Source organism: Hyalella azteca, unplaced genomic scaffold, assembly GCF_000764305.2.
Source record: "Hyalella azteca isolate HAZT.00-mixed unplaced genomic scaffold, Hazt_2.0.2 contig16248, whole genome shotgun sequence".
Taxonomy (NCBI): Eukaryota; Metazoa; Arthropoda; class Malacostraca; order Amphipoda; family Hyalellidae; genus Hyalella; species Hyalella azteca.
Window position 1 is genome coordinate 490,655 of NW_025946074.1, and position 24,906 is coordinate 515,560.

Here is a 24,906-nt window from a genome sequence, read left to right on the forward strand (position 1 = left end):
ATAAGAGCAAGAAGAATTTTATAATTCAATAATCAATTAGTCTTTTGTTGACTTGTGCGTGGCGAAATACTCCCCTAAAGCTTGTTATCGCGATTAAATTTTCACGTGCACACGTTTTGCCTTGTCAGTTACTTTAAATTCCCACCATTTGCAAGCACATCACGGTAGAGCTCTGCGAAGTGAAGCTAACATGTCGCATAATTACTTACAATTAAGGCATTGCTGTCGCGTTCTTCGGTCGTCCTCGCGTTCTTTGCCTGACCTCGCGTTCTTTGCCTGCCCTCGCGTTCTTTGCGTGCCCTCGCGTTCTTTGCGTGCCCTCGCGTTCTTTGCCCGCCCTCGCGTTCTTTGCCACCTCGCGTTCTTTGCGTGCCCTCGCGTTCTTTGCGTGCCCTCGCGTTCTTTTCCTGCCCTCGTGTTCTTTTCCTGCCCTCGCGTTCTTTGCCCGCCCTTGCGCTCTTTGCCCGCCCTTGCGTTCTTTGCCAGCCCTCGCGTTCTTTTCCTGCCCTCGCGTTCTTTTTCTGCCCTCGCGTTCTTTTCCTGCTTTCGCGTTCTTTTCCTGCCCTCGCGTTCTTTGCCCGCCCTAGCGTTTTTACTTGTCTTCGCTTCTTCTGTCCTTGTCTTTAAGCTTGCCTCGCGTTCTTATGCTGTCCTCACATTCTTGGGCAGTAAGAACGCCCTCGCGTTCATGTCGCCGTTCTCGCGTTTCTGCTTGAGTGCCGCAGTGGCGCGCCCGCATCTCAACGCTCGTCTCCAGCGCCCGATCGTCTAACGGCCTCCATCTCTCACCGCCTCTAAATTATTTAATGCATTTCCTCAACTCCAGCGCTGGCAATAAATAAACTATATTAATTTATAGTCAAGCTTTCGAGAATAATGTGCAACATTCATGGTTTTTGCTTCAACTTGGGGCATGGTTCTCATTTTATCTGTGATCTAAAGAACCCTATACCGCAAAATGTGTAGAGTGAAATTGATATATTTACTGGTGGAGGTGCTCGTAATAAATAAAATAATACTACTGAATTATTGTAAAATATGTGGGCTAGGTTTTTGGGATTTTTATTAGAAGCATCGAACTCAGAAATATTTGTTAGATAAATTGTTCAGATTTCCGTGTTCATTTTTATAAATTAATCGAGGTTGTTAGTGTACCGAAAATTTTATAGCCAGTCTTTCATCCTCACATGGAATTAAATGACTCTTAAATGGTATACCCTATAATTTCGCATTGTTTCTTTATGATCGCCCTCTACACGCTGTGATTTTATCATAGTCTTCTTTTTTGCAGGTAGAGTTTATGGTGTTAGAACGAGCTTCATGCCTGCAAGTCTGTCCATCAAAGCATTTACGTGAGTGTACCGCTCGATTTTTTTCTCCACTCATTCCTTTAAGATGCTTAAAAACAATTGTGAGTCTAGAAATATTACCGCTGTAGAAACTGTATTTCTTCTCGACTATTGAATTAGTGTTATTCTCGCAGTCATATACTGGATATTCTGAACAATATTTCCTTCAAAACCTCAGCATTCAAGCTAGTGACGTTCACGTCGACTGCTGAAACTGAACTGAATAATTCAAACGCCGAGATTCTTGTTCTCAATTTGCTACATCAAATGCCAGATAAGCTGCGCTTTTGTTTCAAGTGAGGAAACCGCGCTGTCAGAAGCAGCGTTAACAGTATTATATTTACTTAGTTTTATAAGAGTTTCGTTCCCAGTAGTGGCCTGAAATTCAATAAAATTCTTCGCCAGAAGGAACCTAAATAAATAAATAAATTGTCTTTATGTTTTAGCGCTATTGATGCTCTTTGATCTGTCTGGGTTTAGCTATATTAGATACTATGTTAGTATTTATTGCTGCAGTTTGCATAAAACTTTCTTGCATTTTAATTCTCATTATGGCTCCTAGCATGTCTCCTTCTTTCACAGATTTAGTACATATAATTGAAAGTACTTTGGTTTATGATCCATAATCAAAGTTTTATCTCTCATAACTAAAAGGGTTTAATCCTTTAATCCATATACCATCTGAACTATTGAATAAACAAAATGAATATAATGTATTTATTAGCTTACCCATGACCTCTCCTGGTCACATCTCTGATATGGCCACTATTTCGCATGTTTGATGTATATACTATCTTTCGTATCTATGAAATGGGCTCTTTTTCGCATATCTGATATGGGCTCTCTTACACATCTTTGATATGGAATTCTCTTTCACATGTATAACATGGACACTTATCACATCTAGTACACGAGCTCAATTAGGATGTGAGAGCTCTCACATCTATGATGTGAGAGAGAGAGAGAGAGAGAGAGAGAGAGAGAGAGAGAGCAACTGAGATGCTTTTTCTTATGCATTTTGGGCGCTTTTCTGCGGGCGCTCGCAGCTTGAAGATTATATTAATGTCGAGTGAATTAAATAAGAATTTCGCTGAACGTTGTAGTCGACGAGCCTGTAACTTTGAGTTCACGGGAGATGCATTTTTCTGAGGAAGCTTAACTGTTTGGACACGGGGGAGTCAGAGGGTACGCCGAGGGCACGCAGGTACGCTGATGAAGAGGGTACGTCGAGGGCACGCAGGTACGCTGATGCTTGGACACGGGGGAGCTAGAGGGTACGTCGAGGGCACGCAGGTACGCTGATGCTTGTACACGGGGGTGCCAGAGGGCACGCAGAGGGCACGCAGGTACGCTGATGAAGTACCCTGGAGCGCTAAGGAAGCACCTGAAGGCTCGCTCATTTCAGCGTCCATATGTACGGTATTGGGGGGCATGGATTTCAATTAGCCTGAAGCTCTTGTGAACGTGCCTCTTGTGCGGTGACCCCTTCCCTCACCTCCGCAACCCTCGCGACCCCTCACGACCTCTCACGCCCCTCGACTCTTTGTTTGCCCACTCATCATCTTTATGAAAAATATCGGCTCTCGAACTCAGAATCAGGAGTGGAATGAACGTGCACTTTAAATGTAGCTTATTAGCGATCGATAGATCAGCGAGGTCAGACTTCGCTCTCGAATCTTTTTTTTTTCGCCACCGACGACGTTTTATTGAAATTTGAACAGAGGTTTGTTTGTTCGGACTTAGTGCCACGCAATCACGTGCTTGTCGTGGTCTCGTGGCCATGTTTACCGGACTCACTCTGGTTCATAAAAGTCCTTGATCAGATGATGAGCTTATTGGATGGTCGCACCGGCCGAGCTACCCTAAAAAAGGCGTGGAAATTTTTGAAATTGCGTTCGGTTTCATCGAATATTCCGAGTTCCATGCTGCAGTTTTAGATGCTTGTTCGCAGTTAAGTTTAATATTATGCGTGTGTGGCAAACTCGTGCAATAATGCTTGTTATAGTCATTGAAAGTAGTTCTTATCTGATATACCAGATTGACATAACATGCAGATTTATTTTATTGTATTAAATATTGTATTGTATCCTGCAGCACCTATTAGTACTCCAGCTATGTCTTGAGTGGCATGCCACATGCTCATTCATGTAGTTTGTTTCTGTTCAGAAGCTCATGAACCGCTGAAACGTAACTCATAAGCTTAAACTACCATTTCTTTGCTAATTTGGCCTTTATTGTACTTACACGTAACTTGTGCACTCAAAAGCTCTAGTGCTGAAGAAATACCAATGGGCTGAAGCACAATTTTTTAATATGTTCGTCACGTTGCTCGAGCGCTTGATTAATATTAATAATAAACGCATATAACAACGTAAGAACATTATCCTTTGCTGACTAATGACTGTTTGAGAAGCACTCTCCTGACATTGGCGTTGCCAGTGCGGCAACTTTTTAGAAGTTAGCAAAAGTTTAGAAGCGCAACGTTAGTTCAAAATGAAGAGGCCGGCGTACTTTGGTTCCGGCGTATGCGGAGACATGAAGTACTAAGCAGTGAAGTGGATCAAGAGGAACGGTGGCTTCCTGACCTATGCTTTGTGGGGTATTTTCATATATGGCGTGCAAATCGTGGTTCTAATTTTTTTATTGCTTGTCGACTGTACCTGGTGGCATGTTTGTTTCGTCGTGGAATTTGTCGGGTATCTTTGTATTTGGCGTACTGATTGTAGTTGTTATTTGCAACACCTGTTTCGCTTTTTGCTTCGTAATTTATTATTTGGAGGAGGAACATTATATGATTTTAAGGAAATACTGTACTAAATTTCGGCTGCACTTGATCATGGTGTAGGCTGTATTAATGTTTTTTTTACTTCCTTCTACTCTACTTAACTTGCCGTACTGAATAGGCTTCTCTTTGTCGCGTTTACTTTGCATTTCACTTCAGTAATCTCGTATTTGTGAAAATTTTCATGTTTTTCCGTTTATTTTCTTTGATTGTTATATTGTACGGTTTTCTATCTATTCTTGTCTGTGTGTCTCCATCAATTTGTCGATTCCTTAAATCATATTTATTGCGCGCTCACTGCTCCTTCCGAATTTGGCGGTCAACCTAATAATCAAGATTTTTTATATTATTTATATTTACTCTTCTATTGCAAAGAAATTATGAAAGCAAAAAGTGCAAGAATTTCAAGAGTGACAATGCTTTTTTTCGCTACAAAGACTTGCATTCATTTATTTGTATAATGAAACTCGAGCACTTCAAGTATTTTACTTTGTTGATGTTCAACGCCTCACTGCTGACTAACTAATCATATTACTCGTAACTCATAACAGATATCACATTGTATTAGCATCCGAGTCTATAATGTGCCTCGTGGTTTAAAAGCTAAAATTTCTGGAAGTAAATACCAGAATTCTCGACGATAGGTCTGAAATCTTCGGCTGCAACTGTGATTAAATAATTCATCGATAGGCTATGTGCATTGAATGCGCTTGCATTATATCGGGCATGCCACTCTGGCTTATCATTTATAGTTGGCAATTTTGGTCGCGTTTCTCCGGCCACTCATTTACCGCCTTTAACCTCGCCCTTCTTAAAGCACAGTTTTGCCAACCTCAGTTTTAGATCGCACCCACATTTCTGTTGGTTCACTTACCCATATAACAATAGCATAAAAGGGCCTGGCCAATCTTGTGGTAGTGGCCTTTGTTCGAGCAGCGTGTTATTATTGCATCATGTTTGCCTGCTACAACAAACCCCGATATTGGAAGCACGCGAAGCTTTCGTTTTAAAACGATTGTATCGGGGGGTGCGTTTCACCCCCTACGTCGAGATTGCCTGCTCCCCGTGCTATATTTCTCCCATATAACGGTTATGAGCGTCAATCCTGGTCTGGATTTCTGCCATTATTGGGATAAAAACCTTAGCGTTTTATTGGCCATCTTCAAACCAGGTTGTGTTCCGCGATATGCGGGCTCGGTCTCGGAAATAGTTTGCGCCTTTATTGATAAAGTTCAGTTTTTGGGACTTGTTAACGCTAATATATAGTGCGTTGTATTCTATTTTCTGCAGTGCCTCTTTTACATTTTCAGAGGCCGATAATTTTCATCCTACGAAGAAAAGTTATTTTAGTTTTAATTATTCCAAGATGACATTTTTTAGTCGCTTTCTGATGTGTTTTCATGGGATTTTTTACATAATTATTAGTGATTGTACGAAATAAGAACAACACTTATATTCATTCCTATTTGATTGCATGCTATATGATCGAATTTATTTGTCATGTTTATGTTTGAGGAACTATTATTAAAAAGCACCATTTCTGAAGAAAATCTAATTGATGCTCTAGTAGCAACTAGTCAAAATTATCTGCACGACCGTCTGCTTGCGTTACATTAATGATATCATAATCCATCTCCTCTCCGAAGGAATACAAAAGGGAACGTCCAAAGCGCTCCATCTTTTTTCCGGCACGTTATTTGGGCTGCATTTTTCTGGGCTCAAGTTTGTGTAGGTAGGGGAGTTTAGCTTCGGTTTTTGCAGTCATCAATGTTACGAGTTGCTGGGTTTTGACATAACGGGAATCGGTTCGAGAAGTTGTAATGCATTCTAGTGAGGAGCTAGTGTGCTCTCCTTCACCACGATCCTTTAATTGATTGCCATTTCTTGTGACTCATTCCGAGAGAAAAAGCTCAATTATATCATGCCACGCTCGGTAGGAATATATGCTTTTTTAGAGACTATCTTTAAATAGATTAGAGTTTTTAAGTGCCTTAGTATCCCCCTAAAGAACCATCTGTATCGAGCATTTAATCGATTGCTGGTGTGATGAATTACGAAGCATTAACATTTGTTTTGCTGTTGTTTCGTTTGATACTCAATAAATCTCCTATATGACCTATTATAGAACCGCTTTTATACATTTTTTAACCCACTCAAATGCACGGGTGAAAACATTAGAAATCGTGCTGCTTTTCACGGAACCCTGCTTACAGAACTCCGGAGCATTAAACTTCTTGCAACACTCGCGCAAAAAGGTAAGCGAAAATCATGCAGCCACACACCCCAAAAAAGGTCAACGAAAATCATGCTTGGTACTACTTACTCTTCTGCAGGTGTATGATGGAGCTCGGCTTTGAAGCTCAAGCCTCAGTTACAATTACATAACTTCTAGCAGACGTCCATCTTGTTCCGCTGAACTTCGGAGCAGTGGTTACTTTTTTGAAACATTTTTTCGCATGCGACCAGACCCTTGTCGTTCTTGTGTTGCTCTTGGCTCTGGATCTGAATACTGTTATAAAGCTACACGTTGTATCACTATCCTTATTCAACTCTGTACTGCTCTGTGAATTTTTCATATTCGACCTCATTTGAGATGATTACAGAAATTTTGCGAGATTTGACGGATTTTCTGGACCTAAAAGATACTTCGATCTGTATTATAAGGACCTGTCTACTACCAAACCTTTATCACTCAAAAAAATCCAGACAGAGAGCTGGAAATTTGCGGAGATATGTATAGTATATGCCTAATGCACAATAAAATGAATTTTATAACTATAAAATGCATTTCTCTCACCGCTTATGCCTATTTCTTGGGATGATGAGCCACAGAACGCGAAACTCCGATCCTTACGTACCAATACTCTTCTATAATCCTGGTTTGAATCGTTATCGGTGTTCGGTGGCCGATGAATGGCCTGGGGTCGTCCACTGAAAATCTGCGTATATTTTCCAGTTAGGATGTTCGTATTTCGCGTGCTCTTCGGAAGCGAAGACGACATCGTTGTTTGCCCAATCAAATTATCGACGCGGGCCAAATGCTGAGCTACTAGCCTAAATCTTGACTACGAAGCTCCCTCTATGGGACAAAATCTCAAGCTTCTGCGCATTTTGTTTGCATTTCATTGCTTGGTCATCAAAATTCTTAGCTTACCAGATTTCTGACATGCATTAGGTTTAAAATCTTGCAAAGTTTTTAATATTCCTGAATTCTTCTTGTAATTTTTTTCTAAAAGAAAGAATTTTTATTGGCGACTTACATATCTTTATAATACATCTTCTTGAGTGAAATAACTAACTTATCACTTATCGAGTTTTTTTACATTATAACTTGTAGTCAGATAGAGTAGGCGAGATGATTATTTTGTCGTGTTTTCCAAAGATTTTTGTTCCTGTCACTAGAAGTTTGTAATGGAATACACAGTTTTTTCTTTCCTGTGACTCCTTATAGATCCGGCCTGGTGATATGGCCATCGCTATGGAAGCTTCCTGAGAAAGTGAGCAGCGCCCAAAACTTCTCTCCAAAGGAAATTCTTGCACTCGAAATCGAAAAGTTCTTTTTGGGTTTGGATCGGTCGGTTGGCAGGTCGCCAAAGACAGTTAACTCTGAGAAAACTATTCGATTTTCCTTTTCTATTTCCAAGTTTGTACGATGACCACTGACGCTAGGGAGGCAATTCATAATATTTTGATAGCTGCCGGTCACTTTATATTCGTTCACTTTCTTACTAAACTTTTATTATTCAGGCTATATAGTTTCTTTTTCGTGCGTGTGATGTAAAATTACTCAAGAATTACTCACGAAAATTAAACTCACGAAAGGTCAAGATGGGAAGCATGAGGAATGATTAACTACGTGTTAATATAAATTTTTTAATACTTATACTTTGTCATTAATTTCATTCTGTCCGAATTTTGAATTATCTAGAATAAAAATAAAAAAATAATTCGTGAGATGACTGATATTTAAATATGAATTAGAGTGGTCTTCAAGTTCAGAAAATACGACTAATATTTGGACTACGAACAGTAAATATTGGTTAATTGGATTCTTTCATCAATTCAATTCATTCAGTTCTGAATTCATTCAATTCAGTCATTGATTTGACCAGAAAACCAGGTTGGATGTCATCTGTGGCGTAAATGTATTTCCGTTAGGGAGACATGCTCTCGCAGATTGAAGTTCAGTAGCTCGTATTTTGGTCCGTCGTTCGAGATCATATTTGATCTATTGGACTTCCTGAGCAAACACGACTGTCGGCCCGAACTGCAATCCACGCTGGCACGATCTGGATTAATGACGATCCCTGTGAGAAGGATTGCGACTCTGTCACGGCTTTTGTGCCAACTCCGGTGAGATCGTGTGAAGAGATTTCGTAAACCGTGACATGTCGGGCGCTACATACGAATAAATTTACTGGAACGAGACACATTGAATGCAACACGTGAAGAGATCATAGAGATCATTTCATTTAAATAGCTCAGAAACGTGTGAACAGGTACGCATTTCATATTGCATTTGGACCTGAGCCTAGGCTCTCTTTTTTATTTTATCCGATAATTTTGGACCGTTTCTATCGCCAAGCTATAGCGATATTTTGGTAATAAACCTCCATTAGTAGCATTCCAATCTGCTTCCAAAATTTTTTTTCAAATAGTATCAAGTAGAAAGATCATGTGATGGCTCTGACATTGAGTTATGCATGGGTCGCCATAGGTTTTGTGAAGGAATCTCTGACAAATTTCATAGTAAGCCCTTAAGATCCCCACGGATGTTTAGGGACACACACCCAAGGCCACGCTGAAAGCACCACCTCCCAACGGCGACTAAGCGCCGTCCAAGCGACACCGAGACATTAATAACTGAGCTTCCCGGGGCATGAACCCACGCCTCGCCTAGCTCCTCCATCTCAGTGCCGCCGTCACGTCACATGCGCTTACAGTGGAGCAACTTGTCGCTAACCACTGCGCTACACTGACGTCTACAGTCTACAGACTTAGCTGTAAATAACATAACTTATTCCTTCAATTTCTGTTAGTGTGCTGTTATCTATTTCTTGCAATGATAAATAATCGGCTTATTATGTGACACACAATGGCTTATTTTCTATTATAAATTGTGGGTCTTAGGAAGGTATTATTAATCATGGTGGACCTTTTTAGCGCATTTTCTCATTTATGGAAAAACAGGCGCATTTGTGCTCGTCATGTCCGTCCGTCTGTCTGTCCGTCCGTGACCACGTTTTCGTCGACGAGAAAATGCGCTCTCTGTCACTCACTGCAGTGAGTACAGAGTTATATTTTTTGTTTATAGGGTCGTAGAAAGTAACTAGTTACTGCAAACTTCAACGGAACCTGCATGTACATGCTAGTTCAAAATTATTGACTATTTAAGTTGTACCTAATTTTATTTAAATATTTCCTGTCACTATGTTCAAAAAAATGCCAGTAATGGTAAAATATAAAAAATATGAATAAATGAAAATAGAATAATATAAAAAAGATAAATGTAATATAAAATATAAGACTTGGTAAAGTCTCCGACCGTGAACAATGAAACGCGCTTTAGAAGAATATTCAAGTGGCTGTGATAATTTGATAATTAAGGTGATATTACAAATCATGCTCTTAAGGATTGCAATAGGATTCGTTAAATTGGTCATTTCAGTTTTGTTTCGCCACCAATATCACTTCGCCCAAATCTCTAATCCTAAAGTAGAACTTGAGCTGAGGAAACGCACGGTTTGTTTGTATTTTGATTTCGTGTATTTATCGTTTATTTGTTATAGTTTTCATTATCATTTTATTCCTCTTTCATTTGTCACCATACCCACGGCAATGCGGGACTAAAAAAAGTGCGACTTGCATCGCGTCATCAAGAAATTTTCGAACTATTACGGGTAATGGAAAATTGTCGAAAATTTTCGCTTATGCAGCTAGCCTGTCGGCAGGAGCAACAATTTTAATCTCGATAGCATTTTTACTTCCTGAATCATTTCCTTTTTTTGTGTACCTTGTCGTGCAGTTTTTCGCATGAAAAATGCTGAAAGAAAATTCGATGTTCGGAGTAGTTATACTGGAATATTATTTGGGAAATCGAGAAAATTTCACAAGAATTAAAAAAGTCTAGTAAGATCATCAAGGGAAAACGTTTTACTGTCAGACTAAATGTGAAGTTATCAGACGATGTAGTATGCCAATTTTGCGCGTATTATATTTAAAAAATATATTTACTTGAGAAGAGCGTTTAACTAATCTATTCGTTCTCACCAAGATACTTAACCATTGCTACTTCTATTCATATTGTATTAGAGAGAAATTTCACATGTGGTTCCCACTATACTTACTTTTAATATAAATGTATACAAATTTATCTTAGATACACAATTTTGATGCTGATATCTCGACATTTTTTTCTTATAACAGAGAAACTGATGTTAAAATTGTTTATTTCCGTTTTTTTGACGGTTTTTTAGGCTCGATAAGAAGAATGTTGCATGGAAGTCTTAACAGATGCATGGAAAAAGGGTAACGTGTTTCTACCTTTACAAGCTATTTAAACTTTATTATATTATATAGACGCAAAGTCTATATAATAAGCTCATGTTTTCCAGTGTAATGAAATGGGCTTTTTTAAAATATTTAAGTAGCCAATACTACAGAAAAGGCAGCTAGATATGGCTAAAAAATTATTATCGATCAAGTATATTCAGAGCAATACTTTATTTTGCTCAACATCATAGGTACTGCAAGAAATTTTGCTTGAGCGCTGCCATGCAGTATCGCTTTTGTTAACCACACAATTCTTTGCAGCGAGCTTGATCATGAGAAGAGGTTGTTCGTTGTAGCGCTCGTTGATGACGTTGTTACTGCTAATAACCGTGCGTGCTAGTGCTGCTTAGCTCATTAACGGTCTCTTCTTTTCTACGGTCTTAAGGTCATCATGTGATTATGTCCCGTGATACGTTCTGAATTGCTTCATACTCCGGCCAGTAATAGCTTCTTCTCAGGAGGTGAGACCGTGAGTGCTCTCAATGTTGTTGGTGGTGGTTCAGGTGCTGTTGACGGTAGAGATGTTTTTGTGGTGAATATATGGTTTTGCTAGTTATATGGTATTTTCTGATATTGCTACTGTTGGGTTGGTGGTGATTGTGGTTGCCAAAGTTCTAGGTTTTCATGTTAGTGATGAATATTCTTTTTATTTGTTGTGAAATTGTTGTCTCTTAAGATACTAATGGTGGTGATGCAGGTGTTGTAGACGGTAAAGATGTTCTTGTTGTTAAAGAATATTCGTTTCGGTCGTAATGTGCGCACTGAATATTGTTCTCGCTGGTTATGTTTCTATGATAGAATTTCTGGTCATGGTTTTGAAAGTGATAATTATTGAAGCCTCAGCGAACCGCAAGATTTAGCGAATTACACAAGACCTAAGCCATCACCGAATGATGAACATGCAAATTAACATTAAATTGTGAAATTCATATGCCTGACAACGATTTGGAAAAAGTTCACATCGACATTCGAAAGCCAATTCGGCATACGGAACCGGACTGTAAAATTTTCAACAGCCAGAGGCCTGGCAGGTCCTGGTTCTTCGCTGCTTGCGTTACATTGGAATCTGGATGGGCAGTTAGGCTCTGAAATATCACTGTCCCGGTCGTTGCCGGCGACCTAATAAAACCGCTATTGATATTCTAATATATTTCCATTCATAGCCCGTTTCCAAGCAGTGAAATTCGTGTTCAAGGTTATCCTGATCACAGACGCGCTCCATGTCACTACTCCGTTTATTAATATGCTAAAAAAATCCTTAGTTCTTAACGTAGATAAACATGAGAGACTTTTTCTAAATAGCGATGCACTTCCTGCTCCTGAGTGGGTCACACTGACCCAGTTTGGCTAGGCAAACGGACGGATCAGTTTTATGCGTTTGGTCGCTCTATAGGCGGCCGACGCTGCTTCTGCTTTGAACAAAACATCGACGTTCTCATTTAATGTTCCTTTCTTTTTATTTTATTTTATTCATGTTTAACATCGACGCTCTCATTTATTGTTCCTTTCTTTTTATTTTATTTTATTAATTTTACAATTATACCATAAATTGAAAACTTTCCGAAAGAAAATCTGGTGCTGATCGAAAATTGGCCATGCAGTGGCCTCCAACATTACGACGATGACCAGCAGAGGCGAAGAGAAGTCTTGCATGCTGCGGTTTCCTATAATCCTGGCATTTCTTGCTAATCTGCATGCCACTTTCCTCCTTTACGGCTTCCTAGCGTAAAAGCGTGTGATGGTAAAGGCCCCCGTCGGTAAGCTGTTAAATCCTTTCACCGAGAAAATTCTCGCATGGTATTTTAAGCATACTTTTTCTCGGAAAATATTTGCCTGAAATAAAGACGGACGAGCGTAGAGCTTTGTTATATGAACGCGTTATAGAGCCACGCAGGCGGTGACTGATTATGTAGAAGTTGTGGCTTAGTATTATTTATTAGCCTTTTTTTGATAATTCCGATTTTTGCCTCGTGAAGTTGTGCTAAGCACTTTTGAGTGCCCTTGTAAGCAACGGGAATTTTTTTATGCTTTTAAATCTTGTATTTTCGACTCTCAACAATCATATGTCATTAGTTACAGCTCTGCTTGAATGATTTAATACGAAAAATATTTTGATTATGGGGAAATTTAAAGACGTACAGCCATGAAGCTGCTATCGATGCACATCTCGTCATAGGCATCCAGGTCTGTGGAGGATAAGGCAGTAAACTCGATTTCATATGAATTTCTGCTCATTATATTTTTTAAGTAAGACAATAAGTTTTCAAGTTGAGTTTAATTTTTGATGCAATGTATTATTTTCAACTTTCAACTCTTACTTTATTTACTTTTGAAATGAATAGAAAGACAAACCGATTTTTTCATTGCTTCGTGTAATGAATGAGTTAAATAAATAAATGTTATACTCATATTATCTTTATTAATTATCTATTTGATATGTCCTACGTACCGGAAACATTGAGAGATCGGAAGAGCGTGGCAGGGAAGGCCGTAACCCGCCCCACCGCTGAAGCTATTAATCACGTCTACGTAATAAAAGCTCATCGCGGCAAGACGCCGCGCGTCTTTCAACTTCGCTTCCTTTATTTTGAAGATTCTCGAGGAAAACCGCTCCTGTCTGCTGCGACTGAGTATTTCTAGGGTTTATTAAAGATGTCGCTGGGTTGATAACTTTGATATTAAGATGACTCGGCGTTAAATGTCTGGAAATTAAAATACTTTTTCGAGGCAAAGGCATGATTTTCTTGAGAACGTAAAAGATAACAGGCAAGGAAGAAGTTCATCAGCATCCGGCAAGTGGGAATCTGTAAATGTGGTTTAAAACAGCCATTAACAAATTTTGTAATTGAAAGTTTTAATGAACGTGGTTGGCAAATAGATTGGTCCTCGGAATTCCTGAACAATGTTGAGCCTAATATTGAAACTATAAGATATTATCTCACTATCTTCGCAAAGAGCTAATAATCAATTTATCAATAATTTAGTAAATAAACAATGTTTGAAAAATCTTCTGCGATTTTCCGGCCACAATCAATTATGAACTTGGAGCTCCCTGGCACCGCAACTCCAGTCTGCTTGTCATTTCTCTTAATTCGTCTTCTTACACAAGCCATTTTTCGTGGTCCGCGTCATTGCCATTTGCGGCTTCTGTGTCGTTGTTGTAAGCAGGCTTGGTGGACGATCCATCATGCGAGTGATGCTGGATGTAACGATCTCGGTGAGACTTGGTTCAAGTCTTGGTGGTGTCATCCATGACGAAACGATAAGGACTAGAATTATTGATCTATTATTATTGATCTCGGTGAGACTTGGTTCAAGTCTTGGTGGGGTCATCCATGGCGAAACGATAAGGACTAGAATTATTGATCTATTATTATTGATCTCGGTGAGACTTGGTTCAAGTCTTGGTGGGGTCATCCATGACGAAACGATGCCACGACTATGATTTTCTCCCGCGAATGCTCCATTTCACTGCACTTATCGATGTTGAACTTTGGTGAAACGACAATTCGACTGTAATTTTCGGCCATGAATTCACGGTTTCTCTGCACTTATGGATGGCAAACTATTTCAAAAGGATAACTCGCTTCTAACTATATAAGAATGCACTGTTCGTAGAGATTACCATGCAGAATTGAAATTCAAATAAATTGAAATTGTAAGGAAATGATATTCACAGGAATTAAAATGCAGAGAACTAAAATTCAGGGAAATCACAATGCAGAGAAATGACAAGGCATAGATTTACAGCCTGATTAGTGACACTTGCAGTAGACTGATGATGTGTCATGATCGCGACTGATGCCGTGGCCTTGCGTGTAGTTTCGGACATCTGTGTCACTGGCCGCCGAGGTAGGGCAAGGGTTTTCCAAACTTAGGGTAACTCTGGTGATTGGTGATAAATGCATTTTTTCCGGAGTAATGGAAAAGTGAAAGAATTTTTCTTTACGTTTGAAAAATGTTGACTACATTTGTCAAGCGTTACGTACCCATGCCGTTGCATATTAAATTAGCAATGAGGTGAATTCCTGGGTTAAAGAATTACTGGGTGAAAGAGAAAACCTATTGACGTTTGAAAAATGTCAACATTTGTCAATCGTAACGTATGCTTGACGTTTCATGATAAATTTAGTAAAGAAGTGAATTACTGGGGCATTGATGTATGGCATAGTGGCTAATCGCCCAGCCAGTGCAAGGCCAATCTTATAGTGAGGCGTCGTTGATACGGAGATGGCAAGTTCTGGAACCACAATTCATTAAGGCCATCCAATGTCCGCATAAAATTGGCCAGGAATTATAGCCGAGGGTCTGTCATCGTCCTGCTTGTAGGCAACGAAAAATGGTTATTAACTTGTAACCATTGACATGTGACTAACAACAAATTAAATGAAATTATCAGATAATATAAAACATTATGAGATAAATAAAATTATAAAATTATGAGATAATAAAGTTTTGAGATAATTTTTTTTTAATTTGAGATAATAAATTCTAAAATTATGAGATAAATAAAATAAAGAGATAAAAAATGAGAAAAATTATGAGATAAATGAAATAAAGAGATAAAAATGAGAAGGATTTCTAAAACCGAAGTTATGTGCATTTGTTGCTTAGAAATTATTGTTAAAACTTCATGCTGAAATTCCAGCCATGTGTGTGAAGTATTGAAGTGTATCCTTCGATCCCTGTAAATAAAATGAAAATTATGGAAATGTAAATTTAACATACGGTTATTTTAGTTAGTGCGGCTATACCTGAAAATGAACAATTAAACTAGAAAAAAAAATGCCAAAATGACAAACACGAAAGAATTATGTTCAAATTGTGAGTAAATACAAAGACGAGTAACAAATTGAAGGAGTATATTGAATGCAGCAATAACTATAGTCGATAAACAGTTATAATTAAAAAAATAACTCAGTACTCACTGCAGTGAGTGACGGAGAGCGCATTTTCTCGTCGACGAAAACGTGAAGTCACGGACGGACAGACGGGGACAGACGGACATGGCGAGCCCAATTGTACTTTTTTCATAAATTAGAAAATGCGCTAAAAAGAAACTGAACGAAGTTGAGAGAGCCATGGCTCAGGATGGGATTAATAGCGCGATAAATAAGCACTGCTCGCGCCTAGCAACAGAGACCGAGGTCGAGGCAGACGCGTGGACCAGAATAATGCTGAGAATAACTTTAAACTCTACGGTATAATTCTGCCATAATTAATAAGCCAGTGAGTTATGACTGAAAATGAGACCTTGCTGGGAATACAATAACTGCACGCATGGAATAAAGGTAGCACGGAAATACAATACATGCGAATTTCCTGTGCTTTGTACTAGCAAACAGAATATTAGCTGTAACTTTAAAATAAGAATTATCCTTGACTTTATCCTTGGCCACGCTTTATTTCTAAGCGAAACGCATTTACAAAACCGCGTGGTTGTACACATTTGCGAATTAATTTTTCTACGCCTGGCAAGTTAGTTTACTATCCAGCAACGAAAGGGATTTGAATTAGTAAAGCTATCAGGAAGAAAAATCGAGAATATGTACTAATGTTGGTTTTAACTTAATTCAAATGAGTGCAGTGTAAAGGAAAATTTAGTAGGAATCACTTGCGGTGATTATGGTATCGCGTCGCCTAAATCGAAAATTATATTACTGACTCATCGTCATCTCATCGTCATTTTATTATTATTTGAATAGAGTTTTAAACCAATTATGTTGCCCGCGAAGCTTTTTTAGCTTATATGGACATTCACCTGGAAGCCTTACTATTTCATTCACATTTCTTTTCTATTCCATTTTAACGCGTGCTCCTGTGCGAAACAAATAAATCAAATCATGTAAAAAAATCGGAGTTGCTTGAAGCTGCTGGACCACTTGTCTGGATCCACTGGATTGCTGGAAGCAGTTTTGTGGACACGGTAACTTAGGCTCGCTCCCGTCTATTATTGATATGAAAAGAATGTGCCTGCACTCGGCATACATTATTACAGCCCGTTAGGTAATAAGGAAGGGAGGCAGCCCTTGGTGGGGGAATGCTGCTGTCTGCCCTCAAACCGAGGGTAATTTGTTACACTTGAGGGTCGCCATACGCGAGCTCTGTGATCACGCAAACTTGCAATTATCGGTTCGTATGTTCCCGATGGGTTTAGAAAAAAACATTGAATAAACTGCTTATTATCGAAATTTTGAGTCATGAAAACGTTTATGATAATGAACCATAATAGTTTTTGGCAAATAGTATCATTCAGTGTAATTATTTGTAGCAACTTAATTAACTATTTATTTTCACCGAATTATTCATCTCATGCTCTAAAGTTGCAAATTTTTAACAAATTATATTTATGAAGAGATTAAGGTATTTTTAGGAATAAATTCCCGAACAGACGTGGGCGCCAACGGGCGATTCCCAGCGGTAATTGGCAGAGTGGCGCCCACGCCGCCCCTCCTGTCCCTCCACTCCGCCATAAATCAACATCCCCATCTTTCCTATTACCCTGAATTTACAAGGACAAAACTACCATAAATCTACACACGGCTTCCCGTGACAGCTTCCTCTGCTTCTAGAATAAAATCATCTCCCTGCTGGGTGCAGCTGCCTTGTAAGTCTCCATGCACCACACTTTTATTATGTGCAATTTTAGGGCCTTTTTGGAGCTGTGGTTTTGGATATATTTTTTCTGGGTCTTGTTTGTCATTTTTTGCGGCTAAAAGTGGCATCTCGGTTGTGATTTTTGCGCTTATTGACTTCAATGGCATTTTCATGTAATTTTCATTATTCTTGGATCGTATTGCGTTACAACTAAATTATATGAACTAATAAATATTATTCCTTTATCGAATAGCAAGGCGGAGCTCTGAGGCATTCAGTTCTTATAACAGAAATCACTTTCCTTTGTTTGAAAGCTTTGGTGCTGAAAATTTATTTGGTAGACAAAGGATGGTGTTACGCTGAAGATGAATTGCCACCAAGAATTAATATTTCAATTCCTGTACATTCAGCTTGAACTAAAAAGTAATGTTATTCATTCGTCATCTCACTACGAGGAGCTTCCCTCGGAACAGCCCCTCGAGTCTTATAGCAAGAACACGTATTGTTCTGAACATTAATTAGGCAGCCCGCAGTGATGAAGAAGAGAGGTCAGCGGCTACGGTTTAATTAGGACTTTCTCAGACGATCGAGCTGATCTTAGCTTATGCCCAAGTTGTGGTGACTTGGCGAGGAAGTCGCTGAGTTTAATCCCTGTTCCCTCATTACCTGGCGAGTCTGGCTTTACTTCGATGCACGCTATGAATCCCTGGTAAATTTAGCACAGTTCACTGCAATGGAATGAAATTATCGTTAACCCATTATTCAATATTATCTGAGCAATTTTAGTCTTGCGATGGCAACTCGTATCAGTATCGGTTCGAATTCAAATTATGATTGGACTTAATGGTCATATTTCCTCAACGGGACCGGTTTACACCACAGGACGGTTTCAACAGTCTGAACAGGAGTGGCTTATCGCAGTCTGCGGCTTTAACAGAAAGACAAGTATTGAACAGGAGAGGATTGTCGCAGTCTGCGGCTATAACAGAAAAGTAAGTGGCTGAACAGGAGTGGCTTATCGCAGACTGCGGCTATAACAGAAAGGCAAGTGGCTGAACAGGAGTGGCTTATCGCAGACTGCGGCTATAACGGAAAGGCAAGTGGCTGAACAGGAGTGGTTTATCGCAGTCTGCGGCTATAACAGAAAGGCAAGTGGCTGAACAGGAGTGGCTTATCGCAGTCTGCGGCTATAACAGAAAGGCAAGTGGCTGAACAGGAGTGGCTTATCGCAGTCTGCGGCTATAACAGAAAGAGACATTGTTAAATTATATGAACTAGCTTAGGAGAAGCTTATCGCCGAGCGCCGCTATAACAGGAAGGCAAGTGGCTGAACAGGAGTGGCTTATCGCGTGGTGTGGCCACAACACGTGAGCTGACGCGCCTTATCTCTCTTATCAATCCATTCAGGATATCATTAATTGTCGCCAGGCACGCCGAAGATTTACGCAATATGGTAGAAATATAATTTTTTTGCCTATTATCTCGCGCCTACCTGAGCTGCATGGTTTCTTTTTAATAGTCTTGACATATTAATCCTAGTACACAACTGCCTGTACTTGTCCTTCTGCTCTGGCTGGTCCGGAAGGTGGTGGCTTCGACGTGAGATTTCTTCATTTCTTCAAGTTACCGCTGCGTATTTTAGAAACGCTTGTACACGGGGACAGTATTGGCGGTTAGCACAGCTTTCAAAACAAACTACCGCTATTTACCGCGTTATAGGTCTCTTGTATTGGCACTATAACTGGCCATCAACTGACCCATTAACCAATTACACAAGACCAATGACATTATAGTTAGCGACAGTTAGAATTTGACAGGTGGGGCTGGCCGCTACTACTGGCCCCATGCACAAGCACCTACAACAATGTCTCAGTCATGTGTGGCATCTCTTCGCCACAATTTGTCTTCAGCTCTAGGCGTCGGAAGTGAGGTTTACTTCCCTGACGAATGTTCATCAACCAAGCATTTAAATAAAATATTTAAGCGTTTAAGACCGGGGAACTATGCTATTTGCACTATTGGCATATTAATAACAGGTTGTTAGTCACATTATATTATTCTTTCCCTCTTATAGTCATATTTGTGTCCTTCGAAGGGACTGCTTACGCCTGATATGCAGGATAGTGCTTGCAAGTTGAACTTTTTGGTAAAAACTTTAAATAAAATCGAAGTGAATTAAGTAATCCCCTTCCATGTTTCCACATGTTTGTTTCTTTATTTCTTTAGAGAAGTTATAAATAAATTTGTAGTCATATTCACAAATGATTTCTAAAAGTTTTGTGCCCTTCGATTTATTTGCATTGAAAATGTAGGAAGCCAGTCTGCCTTTGTGTCGGACTTTTTCTTTGTTTAAAAATGCAAAGAAACTCTCCTATGTATTTATACTAGATTGCATTTATTCGATTCTTATTCAGAACTTGTGTGCATTCATTCAGAAAACTTGTGTGCTAAAAAGTTCAAGCTTTTTTAATGTGGATTCGAACTTGAATTAATAAAGCAGCCGTAGCTTTTCGCAGCTTTTAATTGCGTTCGAGCTCCTTTTAATTCTCAGTGCAGAAGATTCATCTTTTTCATCGCTAGAATTTACTCTGCCAAGCGTTAAATCTGATTATTATATTAACATATAGTCCAACACTCATTCAGTACGTTAGTTTAAATATATTTCCATCCCATTCTATTTTCCATCACCAATCGCCAGTGCCTGTTTCTTTTCCAATTTCTTTTGAGTGAGCTTTTCATTTCTTCGTCCGCTTTCTATTCCTTTATCGATTTCGCTCTTTATTCTGTCGGCTGGTTTGTGCCAAACTCTGCACGGCTAAATGCACGTTTGCACTGCACTTTTCATGTTGTCTCGACGTTCTGCGCTACTTTCGGAAATTGAACTTCCGTGCGCGTCGAGTGTTGTACATGAGCACGAGTACCCAGCCTCTTCGAAACTCGAGAACTTTTATGTTATCATTGCCTGATTATTTAAATCCTTATGTTTTCGTTGCATGATTATTTAAATTCTTATGTTATCGTTACCTGATTATTTACATTCTTATATTATCATTGCCTGATTCTTCACTATCCAATCAGTTTGATTGTTGGAGCATTTCTTTCTTAAAGCAATTATTTGGTCAGTTGTTGTTTCGGTCTATTGATTACCCTGGATCTATACTGCAAAGCTAGATTCCGCGTTACTATTTGAATGATATTCAAAACATAATCTAATTTTTATTAACTGACTGGCTTCTAAATGGAGTACTTTGCTATCATTCGTTTTACTCGGGAAACCTGTACGTAAATTCAAGCTGTTGGTGCGAAATGATGACGAAGTTAAAACCCAACGGTATTTCATTACATCCAGTTTTATTTCTCGGTCCTAAAACCTCTTCGTCACTTCTCTCCTGCGTGGCAGAATTTGCGGCATGTCGAAATCTTGACGACATTCTCGGCCACAACGAATCTCGCTCCGAATTCAGTGAGAAGAGTTGAATATTTTTGAGACAGGACTTCTTATTTTTCCGGGTAGAATGCGGTCGCGACTAAGATCCTGTGATGGCAAATCTTGTAGACTCCGCCACTGTTCTCATCAGCCGCTGCAATTAACGCCACAAAAAGCCTTCTCGAGCCTTTCATCGAACTCTGCTTAGAAGGCAAAGTCGCGCCGCTGTGCTAGATCTAAAGAAAGCACCTTCTGATCTGACGAATTTTCCGGTTTACTTTAATTTGGGAATTCACTTACAAATTTCAAAGAACAAAATGCTCTACTGGCTCTCTTAATTTATAATAATATGTTTTGATGATATTTATTATTCAATTCGAATAATTATTTTATTGCAGTGAGGTGACATAGGGTGGAATTGATATCGTATTTAAAAAGGTAGTAGAGGGAGTTTTAACAAGGTGTTATATTATACAACTGAATTTATAAAATTTTATTGTATTCCATAAACATTTCCAAAGGAATTTTTACAATCACAATTGTTAATTAGGGTTTATCGAGTTTCATCGCCGTGAAATCAATAATTCATCCTTGAAAATAACTCCAACAGTCGACGGAAAGTTTTCAAATAACATAGAAAAATAAAATACAGTGAAAATGATCAATAAAACCTTATCTCGACAGAGAGATATATGATCCGCCTCGCCTATATATCGGCTCCCGTCGACGTTATATAAGGTTTCTATCGCTTATATTACGATTTACGTTACCGTTATATAAGGTTTCTATCGCTTATATTACGATTTACGTTACCGTTATATAAGGTTTCTATCGCCTATATAACGATTTACGTTACCGTTATATAAGGTTTCTATCGCCTATATAACGGCTCCCGTCGCCGTTATATAAGGTTTCTCTAGAGCCTACATAACGGCTCCCGTCGCCGTTATATAAGGTTTCTCTAGAGCCTACATAACGGCTCCAGTCGCCGTTATATAAGCTAAGTTTTCATCGCCTATATAACGACTCCCGTCGCCGTTATACCTGTATAAGGATTCTATCGCCTATATGTAACGACTCCCTTCGCTGTTATATAAGGTTTCTTCGCCTATATATAACGACTCCCGTCGCCGTTATATAAGGTTTCTATCACCTATATAACGACTCACGTCACCGTTATATAAGGTTTCTATCCCCTATATAACGACTCACGTCACCGTTATTCAAGATTCCTATCGCCTTTATAACGCTTCCCATTATATAGGCGCCAGGAATTTGAGACGAAGTGGGGCCGGGTGATTCAAGGCGGAATTTGTCAACATGACGATCATTTTGGCATAGTGTACGCGGGTGTCCCCCTGCCGTTCATTATAACTTGTCTTTCTCCTTGCATAATGACATGGAAATTGATACCGCAAGTGCGTCAGGCGTCGCCCCTGTATTTTTCTTCACTTTGTTTCAAATTTGATGGAGAGAAAATGAGCTCTACGGCCAAACCTCTGCTTGTCAGTCTGTGCACTCTTCTTACGTATGACGTTATCGATCTACGTCACTGAGAACATTGGGGTGGGCGACGGCTGTTTTTGTTCTTGATGCCGTTATGCCTGAAATTGCTTGAAGCCATTACTGCTGACGATATTTTTAGCGAATCATGCTAATGTACGCTCTTGCTAAATTACACTGCACTTGGCTGAAAATTACTCACAGTGAAAGCACTGCGTTGGGTAAGCAAATGTGGAAAATATATGCTGTAAATTGATGATCGGAATGAGATTTAGTTTGACGTTCTGCCATCAAAATTTAACAATAACAAAGAGTAAATTTGCGCCACGTATGTAAAATAATTTTTTTCATCCGAGTGTAGGCGCGAGAGCGTTAATGCAAAAATCGATGCTGCCGTAAAGTTGAACGCACGAAGCAGCAATCCATCAGCTTCTTATCTCTGAATAATGATAGATGCTACAGACAGCGCCGTAGCTTCCCGCTATCCCCAGAAAAAATTATGGTCACATTTGAGCATTAACACCATCGTCCCATAAATGGCCACATATAATAAGTTCATGAATTTTTAATTAATGTATCGCTGGCTCGCGTGTCGTGTTCTCGAAAGATTTCCGCTTTTTCACGGCACTACTGTCGAATTTATCGTAAAAATGTTCAATTTATATTGTTTGCACGCCCTAAACAGATTTTAAATGATACAAAATAACTTCTAAACTTGAATAAATTCTGAACAAAATAACTTCTCTTGGCCATATACAGTTTTGTTATCTTATATATTACATATTTTGCTCGTTGCCTATCTTGGCCCCATCACGGAGCGAGCGGGCGTTCGTTGGTGCGAATTTCCTCTGCCTCATCATTTTCACTATCTCGCGAACATCTCGCGAGGGAAATGAAGTCTGCAGAAATGCGTTTAAATAGACGCCTAATGATTATGATTCTGAAGATAATTACGATACGTTTTCAGCTGCTAGATGATGAGAATGTGTTCCTAGACGAATTAATTTTATTATTTACTTAAGGAAAATGGATCTTATTTTGAATCGTAGTATGAATGCTGTGCTAAAACGTTTTACAGTTTTCACTAAATTACAGAAGATTTTTGTCTGAAAAGCTAATTAAAACGTCAAAGAGCGCCGAAGATTTCTGTAAATTAAACATCTATATGTCGTTTTCTGCTTCATTTTTCTTTTTAGACAACAGCCATAACCAAATGTGAAAAAAGTTCGTTTGTCCAATTGAAATTTCGAATGTTCAATTATCTGAATAAGAAAGAAAAGTACTCCTTGAACTTGCGGCCAGTTTTAACTCCGGACCTGAACTATCGCATGCAAAAAATAATAAAAATCATCGCTTTCTCGGTTGATGTTGGAAAGGCATCCCACTGTTTGCGAGGACCGGCAATAAATTCCTGCGGCGACGTCGCGATTTTGTGATTCCAAGCGAAAATTATAAATAACCTTCGAAGTTCTGGGATCGCTACCGAAATTTTATTGTTGAACTGCGGGCTGTAAACTTCAAGTTTTGCCATTAGAACACCGCCCAACTGAAAGCCAAGGAAAATCACTCAATTTAGCCCTTAAGTTGAAGACCTAAGTTGAGGATGGATGTCGAATCGGACTTGTCCAGAGACAAAGGCTGTATGTATTGGACGCCGCGTGATAACTGAAGTCTTACATGCATTGTTATTTATAATGCAAAATAAATCGCTTGTAAATGAATTGGGTTTAGATCCTAGGCTCGAGCTTCTTTCTACGAAGCATTGACTTGAATGGCCTACGATACAAATACTGCTTTATGAATCGTAAAACTGTGGAGTTTGTATAGTGAAATGGTCGAAAGCTTCTGCTCCGCAATAACTGGCTGATCGCGATTTGCATTTATTTTGTTATATATTTATTATTATTTAATCGTTTAAAATCTATGTTTTCTCATGAGTGTCTAATATGAGTTTGCCTATTTAAACGTTTCAAAGTATTCATAGATCGCAATCCGGGATGACCGTGGGGAGTTTATAGAATACGACGCGGCGACCCTCACAAATGGAGTCTGGCGTTTGATAAGATCCAAATATAAATTATAATCCAAGCTCGATAATTGAGGGGAGACTGAGGGGAGAGGGTCGACCCTCGGAGGTGGAACTCGTTTGCCTGCTGGCGCTGCCTGAGCGTGACAGGCTCTTCGGTGACGCCATAATACGGGTGCGCCTAAGTATTTTAAGTACACTTTCCTTGTTTTTTATAGAATAAAATAATTAAATAAAAAATGTTGACGGTTTTCTGGTCGTTGTGTTTCCAATATCGTCCATACTGGCAATCCTAGCAGATAATATATAAATATCGATGTTTTAATTTGTACAGAAAATTTCTTTCAAGCATATGGACAAAAAATTTTCGTTTCGTCATGTTAAATAATACCTTCTAATCCATTTATTAATCCATTGATCTTCATTTAAAACTGAGCGTAAAAATCCTTAAAAAAAATCGAGGAAATAAACGCGTCGTGAAATGATACATGTATTAATGACCATATGAGAAGAGTCCATATCGTTATTTTCTAAGCAATAACTCATGCCCGGCTCCTTATTTTGACGTTTCCATTTCCTGCCTCGGCTTTCCTAACAAAGCTTTTGTATCATAAATCTATGAAGCTTGCTAGTGCAGCGCTCAATTCTCCATTCAAAACGTCAGCATTAG